Source organism: Otolemur garnettii, unplaced genomic scaffold (genome assembly GCF_000181295.1).
Source record: "Otolemur garnettii isolate 467f Iridium unplaced genomic scaffold, OtoGar3 scaffold00049, whole genome shotgun sequence".
Taxonomy (NCBI): Eukaryota; Metazoa; Chordata; class Mammalia; order Primates; family Galagidae; genus Otolemur; species Otolemur garnettii.
In genome coordinates, this window is record NW_003852444.1 from 7744604 (window position 1) to 7758932 (window position 14329).

Here is a 14329-nt window from a genome sequence, read left to right on the forward strand (position 1 = left end):
AAAAAAAAAAAAAAAAAAAAAGATCCAGAAAATACAACTGGTGAAACTGGTGAGAGGAAAAGTGATTTTCACCCAGATGTTCTATGTAACATCAGCATTGTTCATGTGTAAATTCTACTAAGCACCGGTGGTTCTCAGAGTTTAGTGACCATGAGAATTATCTGGATAGCTTCCTAAAGCCCAGATTGCCCAGACACAATCTCAGAAATTTAGGGAAGAAAGACTTAACAGAATCTTCTAGGAAATAGAGTGAAAGTCTAAGTGCGAATGTGTTATTTTACAAACTCTGTATGGGATTACACTTTATTCCTCTATCACTCTCAACCCTAACTCTCTGGCCTGATAAGTAACTAGTGGGTTGGGTAAATTATGCAATTTCAAGCATAAACACAGAGAGTGCTAGCCTTACAAAAAGAACATCAGAAGTAGAAATATGCACAATAGAAGATTAAGAGTTATCATAAAGTGGCAAAAAGAAAATGGCCAGAAGCCCTTAGTCTAAGTTGCCTCATCTCTGCCAGACTACCACAGACTTTGGAAATAAATACTTACCTCTCCTTTTTATGGTTATGTGAACTTAAACGTATTGGTTACATGACAATGAAGTCATAAAATTAAAGACAGAAAACTTACATTTACGGAAAATTCGTGCCCAAATTGACTCACTGGTAATGTTAATTAGAAAGATTTCTTGTAATCTTAACCAATTATTTCAGCTTCCATTACTACAGGGGTGAGTAGGAAAGTGATTCTGAGTGTTTTAGCAGAAAGAATTAATAGGAAGTCCAAAAACAGCAGAATGCCTTTTCTTTAAGGCAAGAGAAAACTATTCAGGGGAAATACTTGTACTTCAGCTTTTGAAATCCAATGAAAATGGTTTTCCCTCTCAAAGCTACAGCCACAGAGCAGCCAGTCCTCAGGGCCCTGGGTTAATGGTGTGGCTGATTGCTTCTATGCACGGAATCGTGATGATGGATATGGGCAAGTTGCTTAACCTCTTTTGGTTCTAGTTTCCTCATCTGTAAAATGAGAAAGCTGGAACAGATAATTTCTGAAGTCCCTTCCAGCTCTAACGTTTTATGATTTAGTGCCTGACTGGCAATGTTGCCTCTTAAGTACTACTGTGCACAGCCGTGCATGACTTAAAATACTCCTACGCTGGGTGCCAGCTCGTCTTCACAAATGAAAATAAAAAGAGTTGGCTTTAGGCAAAATAGTAAAGTAATCCAAATTTTATTTAACTTTCTGTACGTTTCACTTAGACCCTATTTTTCCGCCTGTTTAGATTTCTCTCATGCAACCAGGACTTCCTTGCATTACCCTCATCACCCTCTCTTCGCACCGACTGTGCCCCCATGACTGAGAGGATTTGCCATTATTTACCATTTAGTATGACTGTATTTTGTAAGTGTATAACCTCTTTTTATGGATAAATGGCACCTATGACTAATTTTTCAAATAGTGCCTTCACTTTCAAAACGTGTCATGCCTTGGTATGCATGGAGGAATATTGATAGGGCAATTGACATCTCCACTAAGGTGCGGATGGCTGTGGGTTGCTTCAGAAAATGCTTAAGGACAGATGGTGATATCAGAACTTAGTGCAGACACTTCCATATCTGAGGGAATGGACTGAGCTTCAGGTTCAGGAACCCAAGCACAACATCTGGCAACAAATTTGAGACCTCCCCAAAGAAGACAGGAGAAAAGCTTGGTAGCCCCAAATGAGGAACTCTGTTCCTCATATCTATTTTCATACAATCCAGAAGAATGGCAAAGCATACTGTTGTAAAGGGCTCTGAAAAAGTCCAAGCTCAGGAAACATTTGCATGCTATACACCCAATAACTGGCTAATAACCAGAATCTACAAAGAACTCAAGGAAATCAACAAAGAAAAAAAAAATCAAACAACCCTGTTAAAAAGGGCAAAGACATGAACAGAAGATTTCCAAAAAAATTTTTTTTAAAAGGCCAGTAAACATATGAAAAAAATGCTCAGTGTTTCTAATCATCAGGAAAATGCAAACTAAAATCACAATTAGTTATCACCTTATCTATGGTAGAATGGTTTTTATTAAAAAATTCAAAAACAGTAGATGCTAGCATGGATGCAGAAAGTAAAACTTATATACTGTTGGAGAAACTGCACATTAGTACAATCTCTATGGAAAACAATAGAGAGATTGTTCTAAGAATTAAAAATAGACCTACTACTTAATCCAGGAATCCCATTACTGGGTATTCACCCAAAGAAAAAGAAGTCTTGTTATCAAAAAGATCCTGCCTTTGAATATTTATTGGAGCTCAACTCACAACTGAAAAAAATACGGAATCAACCCAAGTGCCCATTAATTCATGAATGTTAACAAAATGTGGTACATGTTTACCATGGAATACTACCCAGCTATGAAGAAGGATAACTTAATATCTTTTGCAACAGTTTGGACGAAACTGGAGACCATTATCCTAAGTGAAATATCTAAAGACTGGAAAAATAAACACCACATATACTCACTATTTTAAATTATAACTAACCAGTGAGAACACATGTTCATAGAGAGAAGTGAAGCTTTATGAAAATCAGGCAAGGTGCAGGGAAAGGATGAGACTGGTGAAAACCTACCTCAAGCGTATAATGAATACTACCTAGGTGATGGGCATACTTATAAAATATTATAAAACCTATCTCTCAGGCTTGGCCCCTGTGGCTCAAGCGGCTAAGGCGCTAGCCACGTACACCTAAGGTGGCAGGTTCGAATCCCCAGCCCGGACCCGCCAAACAACAATGATGGCTGCAACCAAAAAGAAAAAAAAAAAAATAGCCGGGCGTTGTGGCGGGCGCCTGTGGTCCCAGCTACTTGGGAGGCTGAGGCAGGACACTCGCTTGAGCCCAGGAGTTGGAGGTTGCTGTGAGCCATGATGCCATGGCCCTCTACCCAGGGGGATAGCTTGAGGCTCCGTCTTAAAAAAAAAAAAAAAAACCTATCTCTGTAACCAAAAATATGTGTACTCCAATTATACTTTGAAATTTACCAAAAAAAAGCCAAGCTTCATTAGCCTGGTACAAAAAAAAAAAAATATATATATATATATATAGAAATCATTATAACTGCATTGTCAAGGAGTTCTGTAGGCTTATATAACCGGGAGAATTCCTGACAGAATCATTCGTGTTGCTTCTGAAATCATACCATACATTCCTCTAAGGCTGGCCCCTGAAATGAACCTGATAGGTTGGTCCCAAATCCCTGAAGCCTGGCTATGTTTTTCTGAACTGCTGTCTAAACTCCCTTCCTTTTCTGAAGAGGCACTCTTTGAATGACCCTGAACTACTGGGAGAGAAGGAAGATTATTGTCTTCTAACCAGAGCATCTGGTCTGGAAATCTTTCCTAAGCACCTATTTGCCTAGATCACTTTTCTATTCCCCAGCTCCTCTTCCCCTGCACTTTATAACTGCCCATGGTCAAGCTCACATTCTTATGCTCCACACCACTTGCCCAAAGCCAAGTGACCTAGAGCTACTATAATCACAGCATGTAAGGCATATAGTATCCAATCTTCAAGACAGGGAATAACTAAAAATGTTCCCAATCAAGAGTTGAAACCAGTCTCTACTTGCCATCGGATCTTAGATAAGCTAAGCAAAAGCATAGAGTGGGGAAAAGAATCCCTATTCAATAAATGGTGCTGGCAGAACTGGATAATTACATGTAAAAGACTGAAATATGACTCATACCTTTCACCACTTACAAAACATTGACTCAAGATGGATAAAAGATTAAAATCTAAGACATGAAATGGTAAAAATCTTGGAAGAAAGTGTGGGGAAAACTCTGGACGATGTTGGACCAGGGAAGATTTTATGACAAAGACTTCAGGGTCCTTCACAACAATGACAAAAATTAGCAAGTGGGACTTAATTAAGCTGAAAAGCTGCACAGCTAATTACACAACAAGTAAAGCAAAATGGCAACCTTCAGAATGGGAAAAGATATTTGCAGGGTTTGAATTTGACAAAGGGTTGATAACTAGAACCTACATAAAACTCAAATTAATCAACCAAAAAAGTAAACAATCCCATCTACCACTAGGCAAGAGATATGAACAGAAACTTCTCTGATGAAGACAGACATTGGGAAAAAATGCTAATCTTCCCTGATCATCAGAGAAATGCAAATCAAAAATACCTTGAGATATCACCTATACCCAGTGAGAATAGCTCAGGTCATGAAGTATAAAAGCTGCAGATTCTGGCATAGATATGGAGAGAAGGGAACACTTTTATACTGCTGGTGGGATTGCAAACTAATACAACTTTTTAAGAAGTAAGTATGGAGAATCCTCAAAGAACACAAAGTAGACCTCCCGTTTGATCCTATAATCCCATTACTAGGCATCTACCCAGAAGAAAAAATAATTTTATCATAAGAACATTTGCACTAAACTGTTTATCACAGCTCAATTTACAATTGCCAAAATGTGGAAACAGCCTAAATGCCCCCCAACCCTGGAATGGGTTAACAAGCTGTGGTATATGTATACAATGGAATACTATTCAGCCATTAAAAAAGATGGAGACTTAACATCTTTTATATTAACCTGAATGGAGGTGGAACACCTCCATTCTTAGTAAAGCATCACAAGAATGGAGAAGCAAGAATCCAATGTAGTCTATTCTAATATGAAGGCAGTGGATGAGCTGATATGGGGTGGGGTGGGGCAGGGCAATGAGCAAGTGGGGAGAGGGAAGGAGAGAGGAGGATGGGGGGGTCATGGGGTATGGCACACCTCTTGGGGGCAGGATACAATTATAAGAGGGAATTCATCTAACAAATATAGTCATTGTAACCTAATTCTTTGTACCCACAATGAATCCCAAACAAAATAATAATAATAATAAAACCAAAATATAAAAAATCCCATTTAATAACACATGGGACAAAGTGATAAGTTAAGCATTTGTCTGTAGCAATTTTGAAATCAAAGCATATATAATCACTGCTTTGGTCATTCATACTCACTGGGAATAATTCTCTAATAAATCTCTATAGTTCTCAACTCTGTGCTCTGGATTCTGGTTTCTGCCCTCTGAGTCATTCTAATTTTTCGAAAAGAGATGGTTCACATTTGCAGCTGGTAGAGTTCTTGGTCTTCTTCCTGCCTTTAAAATTCTTAGAAGCTTTTCATCTAGTTGAAAGCGTCTACCAGGTATGTCCATAAAACTCTTGGCTCTGATCTGATCCAGCATAGAATGGGGGGCATAGGAAGAGGGAAGATGGGGGTCATGATGTATGGTGGACCTCTTGGGTGTGGGACACAATTATAAGAGGGATTTCATCTAACAAATGCAATCGGGGTAACCTGATTCTTTGTACCCTCAATTAATCCCAAACAATAATAAAATAAAATAAAATAACAAAAGAGTCATATAATTTCAAAACCTTACATAAGTTGATTTTTCCTATTCCAAATTATACCTAGAATAATAATATTACCTAGTAATTAATATGGACAGTGGTTTATTCTGGGTTTGATATGACTACAACATAAATTCTGGTCATATATGCTCTTTCTGTGTTTCCACAGTTCATTTGTGAGGATCATGAATGATGGGAAGACGAGAAGATAGTGAATGATGGGATTGTTATCTTTATAGGTTTTATCTTAATTTTTGGTCCCTTTGAGATCTCCATTCAGAGGAAGATAAAACTACTGTTTTTATCCATTTTCAAAATATCAGAAATAAACTGTTCTTATATAAGTTGGGAGGAAACTTAGCAGCCCAAGTTTTGTTCTTAATTGTTCCCTTCATACAGATATGGCTTGGAAGAGAACCAACTAACCAATCCTTTTATTTCTACATCCACTGGATGGAATGAGCCCAAGTGGGATATTTTTAAATAATTTACAACCAATTTTATTTTACTCTTAAGGTGCTTTTATGTTGAATACAGAATTCAAAGTTCCTTATAAAGTTATCAAAATGATTTTAAGAAATTCAAATGAAGTCTTTGATTAATCTGAACCCAATTCACTCTTCATATTTTAGTCAAGTATAGAAACCTAAACTGTATTCCAAGCACCCTTGGCCTTTTTATAGAATAGCAGCTAGTCCAGAGAAAATGCAGCTTGTCTTGGTGCCCTGCGTTCCAGGTGAAAAAGAGGTACTGTGTATTTAAATTAGCAAATGTAGAGATCAATCTGAAAATAGCACTTTACTACAAAGTGCATGCTATACCATATATTGTCCAAAAAAAATCCCACTGCTTCAATTAGAAGGCCGTAAGAACTATTGATGATGTATGATGAAGGCAAACCAAAGTGATCCTATAAAAATGAAAACTGCATAAGGGAATAGAAGTGAGTTTTCAAACATCAGCAATTCAGATTATAGCTTCATGCTTTTGCCACATCCATATACCACCTCTGATATTACTTACTAAATAATTATACTTAGATGTATTCATAGGCTCATGGAAATTATTTGTGAAATTAATTTTTTTCTGAGTTAATGTAAGTAAGAAAATTTTACTTTATATTAGTTACTTTTTTTTTACAGGTATGCATATGTATATACACACAGGTACAGTCATCTTGCATGCCATACAAGATGCTCATCACCTCTGGTCATCATGCTTCCTCCAGCTCCACATCCCCACCCTTTGCAATCTTCCTATCAAGAGGTGGAGTCTATTTCTCCATATTTTGGGACTTTGAATTTGGGCAGGCCTTGTGACTCACTGTGCCTGATAGAATGTGGTAAAAAATGATGTTATGCCATTTCTGCAACTAGGTCTTAAAAAACTTTGGGCTTTTCTGTTTTCTTCTGGGACCCCCGCCTTCCCCACAACACGGTTTCCTATTGCAATACTTCACTAATACAACCATCTACACCTCTTGCAATTCTCCTTTCTCAATTGAAGACAATCTTAGGATTGGGGAGGGTGAACACTTCGTGGAAACAGCAAGAAACATTCATTTTCCTTTTGTTTCTGGCTTATTTATTTGATTACAGAGAAAGCATATGTAAATCATAGTAAGTCATATGTAGCTTAATTTATGACATAGGACCTTATTCTTGGAAGGTGTAAATGACTCTGTAAAGAGGAGACAAAGCAGCACTATGAGGAAATAAAGGTGAGACTCAAAGCTATGGATTGATCCTTGGTTAAGGTTCAAAAGATTAGAGTAAATGAGACCTTCATCAATATCTAGCTGAGCTAAAAGGAAAGTATGCCTGCCTAGATAAAGGGTAGGAATTCTGTTCAAGAATATTGCAGCATTTGACTATTGCATATTTAGACATACATTGTGGTGTGTTAATAGAGCTATTTTTGTGTTTGTTTGAAGTCTCACATGAGAAAAATTCTTCTAATTTTAAGAATATCTATGTTAGATATGATGGCCAAACTCAACATGAAAAAAAATCACCGTTTCACCCAAGTCTAGAAGACATGAAGAATGCTAGAAAATTAATTGAGTGGAAGTTCTGGTGAGTGAAAATCCTAAGAGTTTTTGGAGTGCCTTGAGTTTCTCTTTTTTTCCTATCTACAGAGGAATAGAGGGCTGTACGTTCTCCAGATCAAGGCAAGGAACATGAGAGATTCGAGGCCAAATCTCAAGGAATGTATAGACTTGTGTTCAATTGTTTTATGAGAAAATTTAAACAGTGTCTCCTAACACTGCCTAGGAGAGCCAAAGGAGGAAAGAGATACTATATGGGATGGCATTTTATACACTAAATACAGGGAAAAAATGTATATGCATTAGCCTGAGTCAATAATATACAAGGCAATTGACTATGAGCATTCAGAAAAGATCATGTCAAAAAGACATGTGACCTCAATAGATATTGTGGAATATGTTTGAAGTGTATTGACAGAAGAAATGGCTGATGAGGACATACCTAAACAAAGGATGTGGCAATCCCCAAGGGAAGACTCTCCCATAACACAAAACTACTTCATCTGAAAAGGGAGCCTCACAGGTTGGTTGCTCCTTAGAAGTTGCCAGTATTAATCATAAAGCCACAGTCCAGTGAGTCTCACCCTTCTCCGTTCCTCACTGTGCGGGATCCTGGAGGAACAGCACTGCCAGTAGGAAAGGAAGATGTCAGGAAATGGAAAGGCAAGTGGAACCCACATTCACCTCATGCCTCAGGAGGAAATATTTGCAAACTCTATGTCTGATAAGAGGTTAATATCCAAAATATATAGAAAACTTATATAAATCAATAGCAAAAAAAAGAACAGAAATGAACAAAATGAAGAACAGAACAACAACAACAAAAAGAAACAAACAAAAGATACACTGAATAAAAATGGACAAAGGATTTAAATACAATAGACATTTCCCCAACGGAGACATACAAATGGCCAACAAGTATATAAAAAAGGTCTTCAGCGTCACTAATCAGCAGGGAAATGCAAATCAAAACCACAATGATAGATGACTCCATACCTATTAAGATAGCTATTATGAAAAGAAAAAGCTAAAACGTATTTGTGTGTGTGTGTGTGTGTGTGGCATTCAGAGAGATTAAAAACCAGGTTAAAATCAGAAGAGCCAGATGTAATTTTTGCCTCCTTGTGCCCTAAATAATAATAACACAGACTATCCAGTCATAGGAATCTGTCTTGAATTTGGAGGTCAGAGGTAGCAAGCCAGGAGGGCTCAACTTAGAGAATGCTCCTCATCTATTGCATAAATTAAATTTAAAAAAGAATCACAGGCCAGATGGTATTCACCACAAACATTTTCAAGAAACTCTTTTAATGAGAACCTAGTCCCCATTCTCCTGTGTTTTTTGCATCATAACCTGTTTCGCTTCTGAACTTCCCAGGTCTCAGAGCACCTACAGGACTTTTCATTTCTGAGAGTTGACTGATAATCACAAGCACTTACAGCTGTGAAATATAAATTAATGATATCCATCCATAGTCCATATCAATGATGGATAGAATTAGGTGTCCAACTACAACGTTCAGTGAATGTCTGTCGAAACACTACCCTGAAATAGTTCTATTTGACGTCCTATGGAGGGAAGGCAAACATGAATTTTATAATGAGAACCATCAATGTTTTGAATGCCAGGGTCTTAGCCCCTATGAAAACTATCAGGCAGAGAAAAAAAAAAAAAACCAAAATCATAAAGCAAATTTCAGATTTTATATGGTATACACAGATAATTCCCAGAGAAATAACAGGAGACAAAAGGGAAAAGACATTCTGGGTAACATAGAAATGATAATTTAATAAAAAAAATTGAAAATCTTTCCTTCTAATTATTCTGTATATTCAGAATAATATTTATTCAAGTATTCAGTAGAGATAGGAAATGAAAGAATAAATTTAAGATAACTGGGAAAAAGCATGTTTTTTCCTGATCTTTTTGTGTAATTATCCAATAGGTTTATTGAAATAACCTGCCCAGGATCAGCTCCATTACCTTTTGTTGCCACAGTGATAAAGTTGTTATAATTCTCTACTCTGTTCTCCTTGACATCTTCATGAAAATCCTAACGTGGTGCATCCTAAAACAAAACTCATTACTTAGACCTTGATAAAAGTCATTTTCCAAATGTGATGGATTCTTCTCATTCAGTTTGAGGACACAGGACGATGTGATATCTGTTTCTCTTCCAGACGTCAGAAGAGTTTGAGAGAAGAATTGATTAGACTACTTTAATGCATGATTTCATAAAGGAGATACAGAGTTTGCAGGTCTGAAAGTGTGAATGCACAGAAATGGAGGGGGAATTTGGCAACTCAATCCAAAGTAAATACCTTCTCAAAATACATAGTAAGTCATAAAAAGTGGTCACAGATCAGGAGTTCTGTATTCTAGCCACAATGGTAAACATTTTATCTACAACATTCAAACTTATTCCTCTAGCGGTCTTATGAGGTTAGCGTAACAGAGGGGAAGCACTCACTCACTGCAAACACTTAGGTGTCATCTCCTTGTTAACAAGTGGTGACCAAGTGTGTGAATCACAATGGTCACTCCAATGGGTGCCAGACTGGATGTGGCAGAGGTAGTTCCCGCCACTCTGGCCATGGAGTCTATATTCTCAGTCAAAATCAAAAATCAAATAAATAATTCCATTCTAAGAGTTTCCTAACCTAACACAGAGGTCAGGGAAAATGCTTTCAAAGAATTAATACCGAAGTTGAAACCAAGAATGAATAAGAGCTGCCTGGTCTGGGTCTCTTAAGGGATTTTCACAGCTCACCTCTCTCATGGCTGTGTGCCCTCATTTTACTTCCACCATGAAATTCACAAAGAGAGACATGTCAAGGTACTCCTTCTGTTTTAAATGGAATCATGATTACTTGGAGGAAATGTACAAAACTAGATGATGAGATCTGAGGGCACTGAGCATGACTTGAGGTCCTAAGCAATAACTCTACTCCCTGCTTAATAATTTGGGAGTTTTACAGAGAAGTGCATTTCTATCAGTTAATTAGTAAAACACAAATATTCCTAGGCTACAATTAATAATAACGGCCATATATGTGGTATTTACTTTGTTCCAGGTCCTATTCTAAGAGCTTTAGATGTATTAACTGAATTCATTCTTAGAACCACCCTTTGAGGTAGCTTCTTGCCCTTATGCTCATTATATATTAGAGAAAAACAAGGCACAGAGAGGTTAAGAGAATCCCTTAAGAGCACACAGCAAATAGGTAATGAAACAGGATTCCTACCAAAGGTCTATTTTCTTACCTCCTTAGCTTCCATCTTCTTTTATCAACCAGATGGAAATAAGATCCTACAGTTATAGAACATAGTAAAGGTATCAAGAAGATTTGGAGGATGATAGGTAAACAGAGTATAGAGAGGCAGAAAGAACCTACAACAGAGGGCAATTCAGTCCCGGTATGAGACACAAAAAATAAAAGAAAAACGCCACAAGATTTCTTTAAAACACAAAATGCTGCCCGTAAGTGGATGTTTTCACTTATATGAACAATTATACCTATTTGGAATTGCTGGGAATTAATGAAACTTCTGGGAGTAAAAATATTCCATAAGGAGACTTGAAAGCTATGGCCTTATCTCCATAAAAATCAGACACATATTTTTACATACGATTTTGAGGATTGAAGTTCTACCAGAAGTCATCTATCATCTCAGGGACTCTGCTTTTGTCGTTACCCTGTCAATTGTGTTGAAATGATTTTATCAAAATGCTAAAGCCAGGAAGAAAATCTGTCAGCAGTATTTAGAGTTTACCAGAAGTAGAATAATGAGAAGGTTTCTAAAAATTCGATCAATCAGAGCAGTGATAGAGAAGAGAGATAAATCATCGAAATGCTTGTGAATATCTGTTCTCCCTGTGTGGCGCTCACTCCTGTTACCAGTAAGCAAACAGCCCTTATCTTCCATATTTTATGTATCTTTGGGGGTATGGAGTAGCATTTATATTTAAAGCCATGTCTGGTGGCTTTTGTAAAAGCCTGAGAGCTCTGCAGTCTTTATGGTAGATATGCAGAAAGACAAAGCAAAGGGGCTTCGAGAGAAGGACGCACCCTCCCAGCTTGGGGCAGATTGTGCTCATACCAGTTCCCTAGAGATGGGCACAGGGCTCACTGGTGGCGACTTTCTCTGCAGAGAGAAAGATAGGACTTTATGCACAGCTGATCCTAGCCCTGGAAAATTTTTATGTCACCCATCATGGAGTCGCCAAAGGGTAAACATTTGTACCTCCATATTAATTTGAAATTAAAAAATAATAATGATTATACAACTTTAGAAAATATGTTACTCAGTGGCAACAAATATATACCATATCTTAAAGGACTTTCTGGAATATTTTGCTCAAAACAAGATGGTGAGACCTCTGATTGCTGATCAAAGGCAACCTCATTGATATCTTATACTAAATAAATTCCAACGAGGCTTTACATTCAATTTAATTTGATTTCATAAAATAAGTAAATCTTAAATTGTTGGTTTACAACTTTGTTATAAAAATAACACTGATTTTATGCCAGAGGCAGGAAATTTCACATTTGGTGGAGTAAAATACTTTGATATTATATAGGACATTTTAATCAAATTTGGACTTCATTCAGGTAAAACAATTACTAATGTGAAAACAACCATGGTAGGAACCTCCCTCACCTCTGTCCTTACCCCAAGTACACTTGTGCCCTGCATGTAATTCCCACAAGACATAGGGAGGCAGATACAGACCTATTCCAAATTCTAGTAGGAGTTAAAGGAGTATAGGAAAGAAATGTGAAAAGGCAGTGTGGGAAAGGGACTGAGAGGAAGCCTTTCTGTCTTCTAGTTTTCAAATTTTATAAAAACATGACCTGGAGCTGAAATTGAAAATGGATTTAGAGGAACTACCATGGTGATTAAATGAACATAGCTTGGCTGCCCCTTTGGCATGACCAGCTATGATTTCCTTCCAGTTCCTCCATCTGTGGTTGTTTTCTTCCAATTTACCAAATGTACCTCCTTCACACCACACGCCAAACTGACCCATAGCCTGGAATAAAATTAATGTTAATGATCTCTGTGATTCTGATTGTTTTTGCTTTATTAATGTATCCTTTCCCCTGCTTCCAAACCAAATTTTATACTCTTTGAAAACAAACCAAAATGATGAATTATTTTGTGTTTTTTTCACAGTGACAGGATGTAAGTGGGTTTTACTGATTCAGTTCAATTTCTGGCAGCAGTAAGTTAAATCCTTGAACATGAGGGACAGACAACAGGCAAGATGGTGAATAATGGTTCCTGGTCACCATAAAATTCTGATAAAAGCCATTATGTCACTCACATGTCTCCTTTCCTCTTTCCTTTTTTTTTTTTTTAATATTTCTGGAATCACATGGAGTAATATTAGGATACAGAAATCCCGAAAATAGAATTATTATCAGAAAAATCAAATTTATATCAACTTTATAGTTTATGTACAGGAAAATGAAATAGTATAACCCCCCTTTTTAATTTCACTTTTAAGAAGAATGTTTATATTTGGTTTCTTCCTTCTGATAACTGAGAATAGATAGTTGTAATGGTGTGCCAAGTGTAATATTTATCTATTGATGTAACAAACCACCCCCAACTCTTGTAGGACAAAATAGGACCAATCTATTTTTCATGATGCCATGTTTAGCGGTCTCCTGGGCTCCGCCGTCACACTGCTGCAGTGAGCCCATCTCAAGATGCCCTCATTCCTAAGTCTGGCTCTGCTTATTAGCTGGATTGTATCTCCATATGCTCTTTCATATTTCTTAGCAAGGTGAAATTCTTATGATTATGCTGGAAGCAGAGAAGGAATCTGCACAGCTTCTTGAGGCTGAGGCTGCAGAACTCAAATAACCTCACTCTGGCTACAATCTATTAGTCAGAGGAGATTCATAAGGCCAGCTCCGAATAAGGGGTAGGGAATAGATTCACCCTTTTGACTGGAAAACTTGCAGTAGATTTTTGATCATATTATATCTACTACATTAAACTAATAAAAATTTTTATCAAAATGTTATATGTCAAAATCCCATGTTAGGTTTTTTGAAGGCAAAGAGTATTTATTATACCACAACCAAGTGGGTTTTATCCCAAGATCTCAAGGATGGTTCAACATACGTAAATCTATAAATATAATTCATCACATAAACAAATTAAAAAACAAAGACCCTATGACTCTCTCAATTGATGCAGAAAAAGCTTTTGATAACATCCAGCATCCCTTTATGATCGGAACACTTAAAAAAATTGATATAGAAGGGACATTTCTTAGACTGATAGAGGCCATCTACAGCAAACCTACAGCCAATATTGTATTGAATGGAGTCAAACTGAAATCATTTCCACTCAGATCAGGAACTAGGCAAGGGTGCCCATTGTCTCCACTGCTCTTTAACATCGTAATGGAAGTTTTAGCCATCACAATTAGGGAAGAAAAAGCAAACAAGGGCATCCATATAGGGTCAGAAGAGATTAAACTTTCACTTTTCAAAGATGATATGATAGTATATCTGGAAAACACCAGGGATTCTACTACAAAACTCCTAGAAGTGATCAAGGAATATAGCAGTGTCTCAGGTTACAAAATCAACACTCATAAATCTGTAGCCTTTATATATACCAACAGCAGCCAAACTGAAAAAAAAGTTAAGGACTCTATTCTGTTCACAGTCATGCCAAAGAAGATGAAATATTTAGGAGTTTACCTAACAAAGGATGTGAAAGATCTCTATAAAAAGAACTATGAAATTCTAAGGAAAGAAATAGCTGAAAATGTTAACAAATGGAAAAACATACCATGCTCATGGCTGGGAAGAATCAACATTGTTAAAATGTCCAT